The sequence below is a fragment of the Adiantum capillus-veneris genome, chromosome 25 (genome assembly GCF_014529385.1).
Source record: "Adiantum capillus-veneris isolate H3 chromosome 25, ASM1452938v2, whole genome shotgun sequence".
NCBI classification, from domain to species: Eukaryota; Viridiplantae; Streptophyta; class Polypodiopsida; order Polypodiales; family Pteridaceae; genus Adiantum; species Adiantum capillus-veneris.
Window position 1 is genome coordinate 35976844 of NC_140955.1, and position 13757 is coordinate 35990600.

A 13757-nucleotide genomic window follows, 5' to 3' on the forward strand; every position below is an offset into this window, starting at 1 on the left:
ATAATGTGGGAAGAGATTTTGGCCACTCTCCTATCCACACGTCATCATTTCCTATGCTTGGTTGGCTTCAGGTATTGTTCTCTACACTATTCTAGTCGCCCTGTCAACCACTTCTCTTGCCCCCATTCTGAAAGTCTACATGAAGTCGGAAGAGTTGAACACCAACCAAAAGCAACATTTTCCTTTAGGAGTGCTCTTGCAGGTGCTCTTCGTCACTGTATGCAGGTCTTCTGACAAGGATCGCTCCATTGTCCAGCTCTCCAATCCCTTACACGCATCACGCATCAAATCAGCAGAAGAATGGCAAACCAGTGGCTCAAGGACACGGTCAAGGCAGTGCCTTCTGGACCTTGGGCAGAGAAAAGAATCTCTGAGCTGTTAATGTGGAATGCAAAGTGAGGGCCTTTGTACAAATATGCAACCATCTCCTAGTTTTCACTTATTGAAGGTTATATTATCTCCCACTGGCAGGGTAAAGAAGTTGTGAGTTACATTTTTAGAATGCAAAAGTAAGGGCCTCTCAGAAAATGCAACCAGGATGTCATACGTGGGACTTTTTTGGAGATTATTTCCAACATGGGCTTAAGAAGCTTTGCTGAGTTGTTTTTGTGGAACTTTGCAAAGTGTGGGCCTCTCTACAAATTCCATTACCTTAGGCTATGCTTGCATCTTGAAGACCTGTGGATTTTGGAAAAAATGGTGACAATGTGCTTGGCATTACTTCAATCGACATGTATGATGTCCGGATTTTCCTTGGATGGAGTACACGGGGGAGTACACTATTGTAGGGTATGACCAACAGCGTAGGGCTAGGAGTGCATCAAGGAGCACACTCGACTCTTTCTGGCAAATATGAAGTGAGCTGTTTTCTTGGGATGCAGTAACCTATGCTTGCTCGAAGTCGAATATGCACCAAGGAGCACACTCAACTCTTTCTAGAAAATATGAAGTGAGGTGTTTTCTTGGGATGTAGTAACATATGCTTGCTCAAAGGCATGTGGAATTATGAAGGAGTTGACATGGATTAACAAATTAATGATGAGGTTGTTAATTAGGGACACTTGAAAAGAGTGCCATGCCTGGGATTGATTTGTCTTTGCATGCTAATATTTTTGAAGTGGGTTGTTTAAAAGGACTCATAATAAGGGATCATATTGTTCACTATGTGTACCAAATGTAGAGTATCTTGGGCTACTTTCAATCTGAGATGTTGCTTCTTGGCATGTACATGATGCTTTCTTTTGTGACCTCTCTAAAACCCCACAATGATGCACTTTTAAGTTTTGAGACCAGTGAATCTTTGAGGATGTCGTCTCTTGGAATGCACAAATTGCAGGTTATGTCCAACAATGGTAGACGATGCGTCTCAAAGACATGCGGCATTATGCAAGAACTTGGAAAGTGGAATTGTGCTTGGTACTGCTTTGCCTACCATCAAGAATGTTGTTTACTGGAGTGTCTGCTTTTACAATAAGCCCAGCATGCAGAGGCTGTTTTTGTGAATATGGAGTGGTTGCTTTCCACTAAGCGTAATCACCATGTGATCGCATATTGCTTAGCAATGTTTTGGTGAGCATGTATGCTTAGTGTGGATAAAATGTCTTGCCTAGAATTCTTTGGTGAACATGCATATCAAGTGTGATTACATTTGAAAACACGTATTTTTGAGGAGCATCATAATTGCAATGTTGCCTCTTGGAGTGCATGTTTGCACGGTATCTATCTATCTATCAATATTCTATGTAATAGGGGGAGGGATACCACGCCCCATTCCGAACACGTGTTTTTCCTTTGCTTCATCCAGCAGATGTGCCCTACAGCGACCAAGAAGAAAGCAGGAACAACAAGTTAGAGATCCGGAGGAAAACAATAACGTTTGAGGCATGCGAGGCTCTTGGACCAAGAAAGTCACAATTTTCAATGCAAAAAAGGTCATGCGCAGGAGCTTGAAGCCCAACGCCCATGGGCTAGTGCATATCCTCTTCTGAGGATTATTTTCTAGCAACGCCCAGGGTGGGCTTTGTCGCTTGGGGCCAGGGGGCTCCTAAACCAAGTGGGTCACAGTTCTTAGAGCAAAGGAGGTCATGCACAATATCCCAAGCCCAGCGCCCATGTGTGTGTGTGTATGTGTGGAAATTCAGTTACTTGTGCCAACAATGCCTCTTATCTGGTTCAGGGAGTTGGAAATTTTGTGCTTACTGCTGCAAATGGTAGTTCTTTCACACTTGTTGATGCACTTTATGTACCTGGGATTAAGAAGAATCTTTTGTCTGTATTTGCACTTGCTAGACGTGGTCTTGTAGTTAAATTTATGGATGACAGATGTATAATATATGATCTGAGTTTTGGTGATAAAATTATTGTATCTAGCATTTTATGTCGTGGGCTATATAAGCTCACTTTGTATGACAAGTGTGCGCACAATTTTCCAAATGCATTTGTGGATTCAAAGGCTATTTCAGAAGCAAAACTTTGGCATGCACGTTTTGATCATCTAAATTTTGCCAGTTTGCTACGTTTGAAGAAATTTGACATGGTTGCTTCTTTGCCGCCTCTTGAAGTACTTGTTAAACATGTCTATGAAGGCTATATTTTGGGTAAGATGCAGCGTTCTAAGTTTCCAAAGGATGGTTCAGTTAGGGCCACATGCAGGTTGCATCTTGTGCATAGTGATGTTTGTGGGCCCATGCAAACCCTGTCCTTGGGAAATTACCTTTACTTTGTGACTTTTATTGATGATTACTCCAGGCATGCATGGGTATATCCGCTTAAAGCGAAGTTCGAAGTATTTATGTGCTTCGAGAATTTCTTGCTATGGCTGAAAATGTCACAAAATGTACTATGGGCACCCTCTGTTCCGATCGAGAGGAGGAGTATATGTCTCATGAATTTAATGCATTTTTGGCTAGCCATGGGATAAAACACCAATGTACAGTGCCTTATACGCCTCAGCAAAATGGTGTTGGTGAGAGGAAATACGGGTCACTTTCGAAAATGGCACGATGTATGGTCAAAAGTCAAGCTTTGCCGCATTCCTTGGCTTGAGGCCATCATGTGTGCCACTTATATACTTAACATTTGTCCTATGAAAGCTTTGCAGTCTATTACTCCATATGAAGCCTAGCATGATAGAAAGCCTTCTATTGAGCACATGCATGTTTTTGGCTATTTGGCATATGCTTTGGTGCCATAAACACAGCGCAAAAAATTGGATGATAAGGCTGTCAAATGTATTTTTGTAGGTTACACTGCTGAAAGAAAAGGTTATAGGTTGTATCATCCACAAACAAAGCGTATTCTAGTTTCACAAGATGTTGTGTTTGTGGAAGATTTTTCCTAGCCCTTGCTGTCATGTACTAGAGACAATATTATAAGCTCACAAGACATTTATGACACTTTGTTGCATCTTTTCAATGGTGAAAGTTTGAATGTAAATTCCAATGAGGCAAATGTACAGCCTATGGGGTTTTTTGAAAATGTTACAGATCAGCCTATTACTAATGCAAATGTACATGATGTACTTGATGAGGAAAGGGCTAAAAATGAGTAGGCTAGAGGTATGCCAAAAAAGGTTGGTGCATACATTGCGTGACAATAAATTGGATGCACCTTTGTCTAGTTGCACTCGTTCAGGCTCGCACCATGCATCTTATGCATCAGATTGTTATGCTTTGGCTGGGTCTAGCTTACATGATGTTGACGAACCTCTATCTTTTGATGAAGCACAGAATTTAAAAAATTGGATGGTTGTTATGCAATCAGAATATGATGCACTTATAGAAAATGACACATGGAATTTATGTGATTTGCCTCCTCGCAAAAAAGCCATTGGTACGAAGTGGGTTTACAAGTTGAAACGCAAGCCGGAGGGTGAGATTGATCGCTATAAGGCTCGACTTGTTGCAAAGGGTGAAGAGACTTTTGCTCCCACTTGTCGTATGACTACTATATATTTTCTATGTGCATTGGCATCTCATTTTGGTTGGGATGTACATCAATCAGATATTGTTACTGCTTTCTTGAATGGTGACATATTTTAGGAAGTTTATGTAACGCAGCCTCATAGTTTTGTCAAGAAAGGAATGGAGGATAAGGTGTGCAAATTTGACAAAGCTTTGTATGGGTTGAAGCAATCTCCTCGTGCTTGGTATGAGAAAGCTGACACTCATTTGGTCAAACGAGGCTTTTGTAACAGTTCAATAGAAAGCACATTGTATGTAAAGCGTGAGGGTCATGTACTTCTCATGTGGTTCTCTACGTGGATGATTTGCTAGTTATTGGACCAAATGAGATACATATTGTTGAATGCTACTTTCAAGATGAAAGATTTGGGGTTGTTGCATCATTACTTGTGTATACAATTTAAGTAGTGTGATGGTGATATTGCCTTGTGTCACAAAAGTTACATAGAGACATTGATATGTAAGTTTGGACTTGAGGATTGCAAACCTATTGCCGCTCCCATGAAAACATGTTTGAAATTGAGTCTTCATGATGTTGGTGATCCTACATATGTCACTCTTTACCAAATTGTTGTTGGATGCCTCATTTATGTATGCAACACGAGGCCGGATATTCAGTTTGCAGTCTCCCAGGCTAGTAGATTTATGCATAGCCGAGGGTCTAAGCATTGGCAGTCTGTCAAGAGGATTTTCCACTACTTGAGTGACACTTTACATCTTGGCTTGTTTTATCCCAAGGGGGGATCATTGCCGCCAGACTTACATGCTTTTTTGGACTCATATTAGACTAGTTGTTTTGACACACGAGTGTCCACAAGTGGTTTATGTTTCGTGCTTGGTAGTTCATGTATATCATGGGTGAGCAAGAAGCAACCTACTGTGGCAACTTCTAGTTATGAGGCTAAGTACAGGGTAGTCTTCACAACTACGGTTGAGTGTGTATGGCTCAGATGCCTTATGGCTGATTTGGGTGTTGGACAGGACAATGCCAACACTATCTACACTAACAGTCAGAGCGTATTGGCAGTTGCAAGGAACCCAATTTTCCATGCTCGCACAAAGCACATTGAGGTGCATTACGACTATTTCAAGGAGAGGCTCTCAGAAGGAGAGATCAACTTGGCTTATGTGCCAACACAAGACAACCTTGCAGATCTTTTCACAAAGGCATTGTCTCGTGAGAAGTGAGAATCTTTCCACAAAGCTTTGGGCTTACTCCCCTTTGTGGACTGATCATGTCCTTAGGGCATGGCACTTCCCTTTACTCTATGTGCCAGCTCTTGTTCACCGCATCACTCCAGGGGGGATTTGTTACCATATACATGTGGTAGTGATGTGTTGAAACACTTAGGACCGTTGGGGCATTTTTTTCCTCACTAGGAGGTTTTTTCCTCGTGCGCTGTATATACGTCCATCATTATAGGGCTATCTATCTTTCCATTGCACTCTAAGTAATACACTCTCTGTTGTGTGCCTTGAGCTTCCTTCGTCTTCTCCGAGCTGTGTGTTTTCCTGCAACCCTAATTCCAACACGCCCCTACGGTGAGCATATCGCCCCTTTTGAGGGTTGTTTTCCAGCAATGCCCAATGTGGGCTATGTCTTAGTCACAAGGTGACCCTAGAGGGGTTGAACACTATGTATTCTACTTCTTGTCTGCAATGTCTCATAGCGTGTATTGATTATGTCCATAATAGGGTGAGGGTTAGTAAGCTTTGGGTTGTTTTTAGTAGATGCAGAGAGAGGGTTAAATGGGAAAAAGAATTCACGATGATATTGTTTGTTGGGGGTTGTTTAAAGGAAACGTCATGCTTGACACTACCTTGGAAGACATGTATGATGAACGTGGTGCACTTCATAAAGCACAAAAAGTGCTTGAGGAGCTTCCTATCAGGGATTTGTCTCTTGGAATGCACTGATTGTGGGATATGCTCAGCTTGGCCAAGAAGCTTTGGGTTGTTTTTGGCAGATGCCAAGTGAGGGTGTCTCTCTAGAAGCAATCAGCAGAGTAGCATCAATATCTACTACACAAGAAGACATAGAGGGAAAGAGTGCAACATGTCCTTGACGAGCTTCCTGGCCGCAATGTTGTCTCATGGATTGCATTGATTGCACAATATGTCCAATAGGGTGAGGGTCAGAAAACCTCTTGCCTATTTTTAGCACATACAGAGAGGGCATCTCTCCAAATGCAATCACGTACACTTGCACCTCGAAGGCATGTGGGGGCATTACACAACTTCCTTGGTCGACATGTATGCCAAATGTGATGCACTTCATAAAGCACAAAAAGTGCTACAGGAGCTTCTTGTCGTCTTTGGGAATGCATTGATTGTGGGATATTCCTAGCTTGGCCAAGAAGATGTGGGTTGTTTTTGGTGGATGCCAAGTGAGGGTTTCTATCTAGATCCAATCAGCAGAGCAATGCCAAGAAAGCTTCAATATCCGCTACACAAGCAAACAAGGAGGGGAAGATCCCAATAGGTCTTCAATGAGCTTCCTATTTGCAATGTTGTCTCATGGAGTGCATTGATTGCACGATATGTCCAACAAGGTGAGGGGCTGGAAGCTCTGGGCTGTTTTTAGTAGATGTAGAGAGAGAGAGAATCTCTCCAAATGCTATCATGTACAGCTGCACCTTGAAGGCACGTGGCATTACGCAATTGCCTTGGTCGACATGTATACCAAATGTGGTGCAATTCATAAAGCACAAAATCTGCTCAAGGAGCTTCATGTCCGCAATGTTATCTCTTGGAATGCAATGGTTGTGGGATATGACCAAATTAGCTAAGAAGCTTTGGGCTATTTTTGGCAGATGCTAAGCGAGGGCGTCTGTCTAGATGCAATCAATAGAGTAGTGCCAAGAAAGCAGCCATATCTGCCGTTACACAAGCAAACAAGGAGGGTAAGAGTGCAACGGGTACTCGATAAGATTCTTGTCCATACTATTGTCTCATGGAGTGCATTGATTGCACGATATGTCAAATAGGGTCAGGGTCAGGAAGCTCTGGCCTACTCCAAATGCAATCACGTACACTTGCACCTAGAATGTACTAGTTATGGGATATGCCCAACTTGGCCAAGAATCTTAGGGTTTTTTTTTATGGATGCAAAGTGAGGGTGTATTTCAAGATGCAATCACATACGCTTACATCTTGAAAACAAGGGTCATGGACAAGAAGCTCTAGGCTATTTTCAATAAATGCAGAGAGGACATCTCTCCAAATGCAATCACATACACTTGGACCTTGAAGGCGTGTTGCATTGCACAAAATGCTGATATGGGCAAACTAATTTTTGATGATATTGTTATTCAGGGGTTGTTGAAAGAAAACATCGTGCTCCGCACTGCCTAGGTCGACATGTATGCCAGATATGGTGGACTTCATAAAGCACAAAAAGTGCTTGAGAAGCTTCCTATTTGGGAGACTGTCTCTTGGAATGCACTGAATTGGGCTACAAATAGAATAGAGAGGCAGGGAGAGGAAAGTTGTGCTGCGGAATGGGATAAATATGGAGAGAGAGAGAGAGAGATTTTCTTCTTGAAAGAGAGGAAATTAGAGCAGAATAGAAGTTTGTGTATTGAAATGGGCTACATATTAAATAGATAGATAGGGAGAAGGACGCCATCGTCTACAGGCAAGAGAGAAAGACATCAAGCACATCTCTCTCTCTCTCTCTCTCTCTCTCTCTCTCTCTCTCTCTCTCTCAATATAGGGCTTATGTAGATAGTGTTGTCATGTCTAAGCATTTTTGGAGGCCTTATCGTTGTACCGTTGGTAAGAGCGAGTGAGACCTCGCCATAGGCGGGTCGCACGAGCTAGTACTATATACAATGCAACTTAAAATTTCTAAGAAAGGAGAGGGCATCCACGTGTCACTTACTCACTTACTGCTTCACTTCGAAGAAAACCTTACAAAATGTCTCATTCCTTTGAAGCTTGGAATTTGTGAACCTTTTCAACTTTCAACTTTTAACCTTTCAAGTTTTTTAAAAAAAAAGGCTTGACTCTACTTTTCCAAACTTTGCTTTGCCTTTTTAAATCCAATTGAATGGTGGCTCGACTTTGCTTTGGAAAGCCAATGGCCAGAAAAGTTTGGAATTTAAGAAAAAAATTTGTATGTACATTAGCCAAATTTTGTCGGTTTATTTCAAGGAAAACTTGGAATCTAGCGAGGATTTTGTAATTACTACACTAAACCCCAATTTTAATCGAATCACTAATAGCATCACAAACTACATCGCTTAAGCAATGGAAATTTTGCGACGCTTTTAGCCACATCTGCAAAATGTCTTTCATTACTTAAGCGATGCCCGCAAGTTTGATCTTTTTTTGCAAGAAGCTGCGGGGAGCCATTTGGTCCTCTCATGACTTGGCACAGAGAGAGAGAGAGAGAGAGAGAGAGAGAGAGAGAGAGAGAGAGAGAGATCTTGTTGATTTGCTCCTCTAATGACATAGCTCATAGCTCACGTGTTTAAGCACCACACACACACACACACACAAATGAAATGATATATTAACATCTTCAAAAGGGCCAAATACCTATGAGACCAATCTATTACAAACTGGTGAATTTGATACATGTACAAACAATTATAGGCTTGATTCATATAGGTGTTTGGATTGCACGTTTATATGCTTTTGTGAAGAGATATAGGTTACAGATTCCTTTGTTAGAGTTTTCAAATTTGCAAGTGTTTTGGATCTCTGTAGACGCATTTGAGTAAATCACTTTTTATAGTATTGACTACTTGTGCTCTTTTGTGAGCTAGTTATCCCCGTAGGGGGTTCACTTCAATCCATAGATATTGTTGATCCTTGCATACTATTGACACTAGTTTATGCAGATATCCTGGTACATGTATTTGTGATTTCTCACATTATATGTATGTTGAGTTGTGGATACTGCCTTATACACTGTTGTGGAGCCCTATTGGCATTTATGGCAATCTAATAATTGTTGAGCCTTGATCATAGCCATTGAATATGCTAAACCTTTTAGAGGGTCGTGCATGAGGTTTTAGTTGTATGAGATTCTCAAATGTTGAGATCTCTCGTATGCTATTTTGGATGCCTTGTATGCTCTTGTGGAGCCATATTGGCAATGTGATCATTGTTGAGCCTTGATCAGAGTCATTGAATCTGCTAAACCTTTTAGAGGGTCGTGCGTGAGGTTTTCTTTGAGTTGTGAGATTCTCGCATGTTGAGATCATTTTGGTGATTCAAGTAGCTGGAGTTACCCCTTTACGAAACCTCATCATAGGCTATTTATATAGAGGACAAGGTTGTTTGTATGCCATGTTGGTGATTCAAATTTGATTAGTTTGGGTCAAATTTAGTGCATTTGATTAGTGAGACACTCTCTTTGCACAATGCAACTACTTTAATAGCTTGAGATTCTGTTGCATTTACTAAGAACATTTTGCTAAAATTTTCCTAGATCCTTGCCATAAAATTGACTCTTGGTAGTTTTGACCCCATCTTCTAAAAAGGATATCTACAATATCTGGGTATTTGATGGTACAAACTTCTCCATTTGGAAAAAATAGATCCAGGATATGTTGATTCACAAGAACCAATTAGAGACAATGTTTGAATGCCAAGAGGGTGATGGTTACACAGATGCTCAGTGGAAATCACTTGATGAAAAATCAAGGTCTACCATTCATTTACAACTTGCATAGTTAATGCTCTTTACTATCGTGGGTGAAAACACCACTCATGATCTATGGCAGAAGTTATGCGACACTTATGACAACAAGACTACTGGTAACAAAGTCTACTTGATGAAAATTGTTTATGAACTTTGTATGAAGGAAGGTGGTAGTGTGTCAAGACACTTGAACGAGTTTAACAGCTTTTCTAGTCGATTGACTTTGTAGGGACTTAATTTAAACAATGAATTCCAGTCTAGGATACGTTTTGTATAGTTATAAGCAATTTGGCACCTAATGGAAAGCTTGTTTACCATGATGTTATTGGTAGTTTTCTCACTAAAGAGATTTGTAGGAAATATATTGACCTGCCAAGTCTGGTGATTCTTATGTTGCTCGTTCTCATGAAGAAAGAGGTCACACTGATGATCGTACCAATTCTAAAGAACACAAGAACTTTTGCAGCAAACCTCACAGTTGTATGCATGATGTTGAGAGCTAACATTGACATAATAAGGAACACATGAAGAAATGTTGTCATGCTACACAATGAGACAAGAAGTCTCGTGATGGTAAGAAGTCTAGTGATAGTTTGGATTCTAAGGACAAAGCTAAGGTGGAAGAAATCAACGTTGTGAAGTCTCCTAAGACACATGCTTCTGATATGACTTATGCTTTGAATCTCTTGGTATTTGTTTCATACCTTAGCATAGATTCTCTTGGCTAGCTATGCACATAATTTAATGATTGATTATGATTTTATCTTCCATGTTACACCAGATAGAGAGTGGTTTACTTGTTATGTGAAAGGCTATCACGGTATAGTCATGTTGGGTGACTCTTATACACTTGAATTTGTTGGGATTGGAGATGTAAAGTTGATACTCTCTAATGGCATAGATTTTTATGCTTAAGAATTTCAAACATGTTTTTGATTTAGCAAAGAGCTTAATCTCTACAAGATATTTGGATGATTGGGTTATAGGACCACATTTGGGAACCAGTCTTGGGTCATCAAGAAGGGAGGCTTGGTTGTTCTCAAAGGTCAAAATCATGGTTCCTTATATTCCACGCATGTATCATGTGTAAAAGATGATATATCACAATAGAAATGCTACCATCTAGCTAGTTATGGTTGTTGGTTAGGCCATATGAGCTATAAAGAAATGGAATCTTGTTACCTTTTGGTTATTTACCCATCTTGAATTTTAGTGACTTTTTTGTATGTGTACATTTCATTTATGACAAGCAAACTATGAGAGTTTATTTACCCATGAAAAGAAAGCGTTTTGAGCCACTCTGCTTGTTCATAGTGATGTTTGTGGTCCTATGTTGACCAAGTCTCTAGGGGGCCTAGTTACTTTGTGACTTTCATTGATGACTCTATTGGAAAGGTGCGGGTTTACCCTTTGAAACATAAGTATGAGGTTTTCTCTACGTTCTAGAAGCTCCTTGCATTGGCTGAGAATTAGTTGGAAAACAAGAATAAGTTCCGAATCATCTAAACCAAAAATCTATCCATCATCCTCTAAAGAAGTTGTGAAAGTCCAACCCTTCCATGGAATTGAGAACCTATCACCTATGGATGATGTATAATGCTCTAGTATAAGAGACTGGGGACAACTCCCTGCTCATAACCACCCAATCGTCCCATAAATAGGCCCTTGGCCCGTGATACATATGGACCCCCTTTATCGCATGAATGTCTTGGCCCTTGGCCTACCTTGTCCTACCTTAGGGCTAACGTTACTTCCCCCTTGGAGAACCTTTTTCATCCTCAAAAACAAAAGTGGTGATATCTTTGTAAGAACACTAATGGTTTCCACAGTGGCACCCCTCACAGGTCCAATTTTCCATTTGCCCGATACGTGGTTTAGTAGGAGGTTCAATGAACAAATAAAAACATCTTGATTTTCCACATTGTTGTCCCGTTGCAATCGTTTGTATAATCAAATTATATCCAAAATAGTCTGTAGGCTCTATTTATAACTTACTTGAGTATTTAAGATGAGTTGCCACAATTATGAGGTGACTAAACGAATGACAGTTTTTGGACTTTTTGCCAGTGCTATATATGGACCCCTTTTACCGCATGAGTGTCCTGGCCCTTGGCTTGCCCAGTCCTACCTTAGGCCTGACATTTAACATATGATTTCGTTATCTTGCATCTCCATCAGAGGCATGACCAAGTAAGGGAACCACAATTTTTCTCACAAATTTATTCCAAAACAAAGAGATTCCAATCCATTGCTCTCTAACAAAAGAAGAATCAAACATGTTGCATGTCAATTGAACTACAACCTCTAACTTTGGCAAGCAATCAATCAAAGGGTTTGCTATCAAGACACTTGTATAATGTGCAATCACCTTACTTTGAAAGGAGTCTAAAATCACACTTTAACCCTCCTCCCCATTTCCAACAACTATAAAAAATTTGGGATTGCAAAAGTGGTTTTTTTTAAAACCACAAAACCCCACCAATTGATCATTTCTTGGTACCCATTGAACTGTCCTTTTGACAACAGTTTCATCTTCAACAATAATGACCGACACACTTCCTATGCAAAGCCCATTCTTGGCCATATGACAAGAGTAAATTTCAGCCACATGCTTGAAAATATATTCTCTTATACATGTTTGATAGTAAAGAGCTTTTCGAGTAGCTCTCATTGTAGTTGAGATATGTGGACCGCTCTCATTGTATTTGACATATGTGGACCTTCAAGGTTCACGGAAATAATGTTGTGCAACCTCCTACTTCCCCATATCTTTATGACTTTGTAAAGATTCTTTGTTGACTTTGAGTACCTTTTACCTACAACTACTCTTGTGATGTGTTGAGAAATGTCAATAAGAAAGTTCTACAATGCCTTCTTTCCATCAAATAGGCCATACTTGTGGGCGTTCACTATGTCATGGAAAAATTTCTCCACATCACCTCTTTCCATTGCTTCAAATGTACTTTCTTGAAGAATTTGCACCTTGACACATAAGGCTACAACGTTCGTCTGTAAACCAAACCCGCCTTTGGATCTTGCAATATCTAAAATCTATGAGTGGGTTAGAAAATCCAATCTCCTTCCACCGCTAGACCCACGAGAGCCTCTACTCTATAATGCTTTGTCCTCTCAATATAAACACATTCAAAATTCTTGCTCTTTAGGGATGGTAGTACACTTTGAGGATTCACCCTTTTGCACTCCTTATGGCAAAACGTACCCCGAATGAAAATAACCTCCTTTGAACAAGAATGTGGCCATTATAGTTGGCTCACAATCCCAACTTGTACCTCCCCTAGAGTCATCTAAGAAAAGTTTCAAGTCAAACATTTTCTCCTCAATCTTATACGTGTCTTGCCAAAATCCCCATCAAAGAGTGACAAGCAAATTATTTTATGCATGTGTACATATAAGCATTAAGTTTAAAGTCAATCTTTCTAAGCTTTGGCGTACACAAGGAAGCGAGTAGATAATAAAGAGCACATAGAAAATATGCTTGATAATACTTGATGAATTTTGTGAAGCGTTTGCATTAGCCTCATCACAAGATTCTACACAAAGCTGAGAAGATATGCGCTAGTTAATGATACACTAATCATTTTTCAAAAAAGAAAGAAGAAATTTCTCACCAAGAATAACATTTGGTTTCAAGAATCCATGTAAACTTCTTTGCCTCTTGTCCTTGATCGATGCTTTGCTTGGACGACCAACCTTTGATATCTTCTCAATTGAGCCTCCATTTGCCGCCTTGATATGAAGCTCATATTTTAAATGCTCAATCATGCATCAATGGAAGGACCCTATCTTTGGAAACAAAGGTAACCACCTTTTATCCAAACTACACTCTATGAACACCTTTGACAAAAAAATTGTGATCTCCAAGAGTCTTAAAAATTACACCAGAGAGCACGTTTTTATCTTTTTCGAAGCTAGCAGCTTTCATTAAAGCTTCATCAACTTTCTTTTGTTTGTAGCCATAATGTCCCCTTTTGGGAACCATTGAGTTCGTGTGTGAGTGTATGAAGTTGGAAACTGTATCATGTTTTCCTTGCCCATACGAGCTTTCACATTCAATGCATCAAATTTGGAACATAGTTTTTTCATCTTGTCTTTAGACATCAATTCAAACCTATCATGGCGAT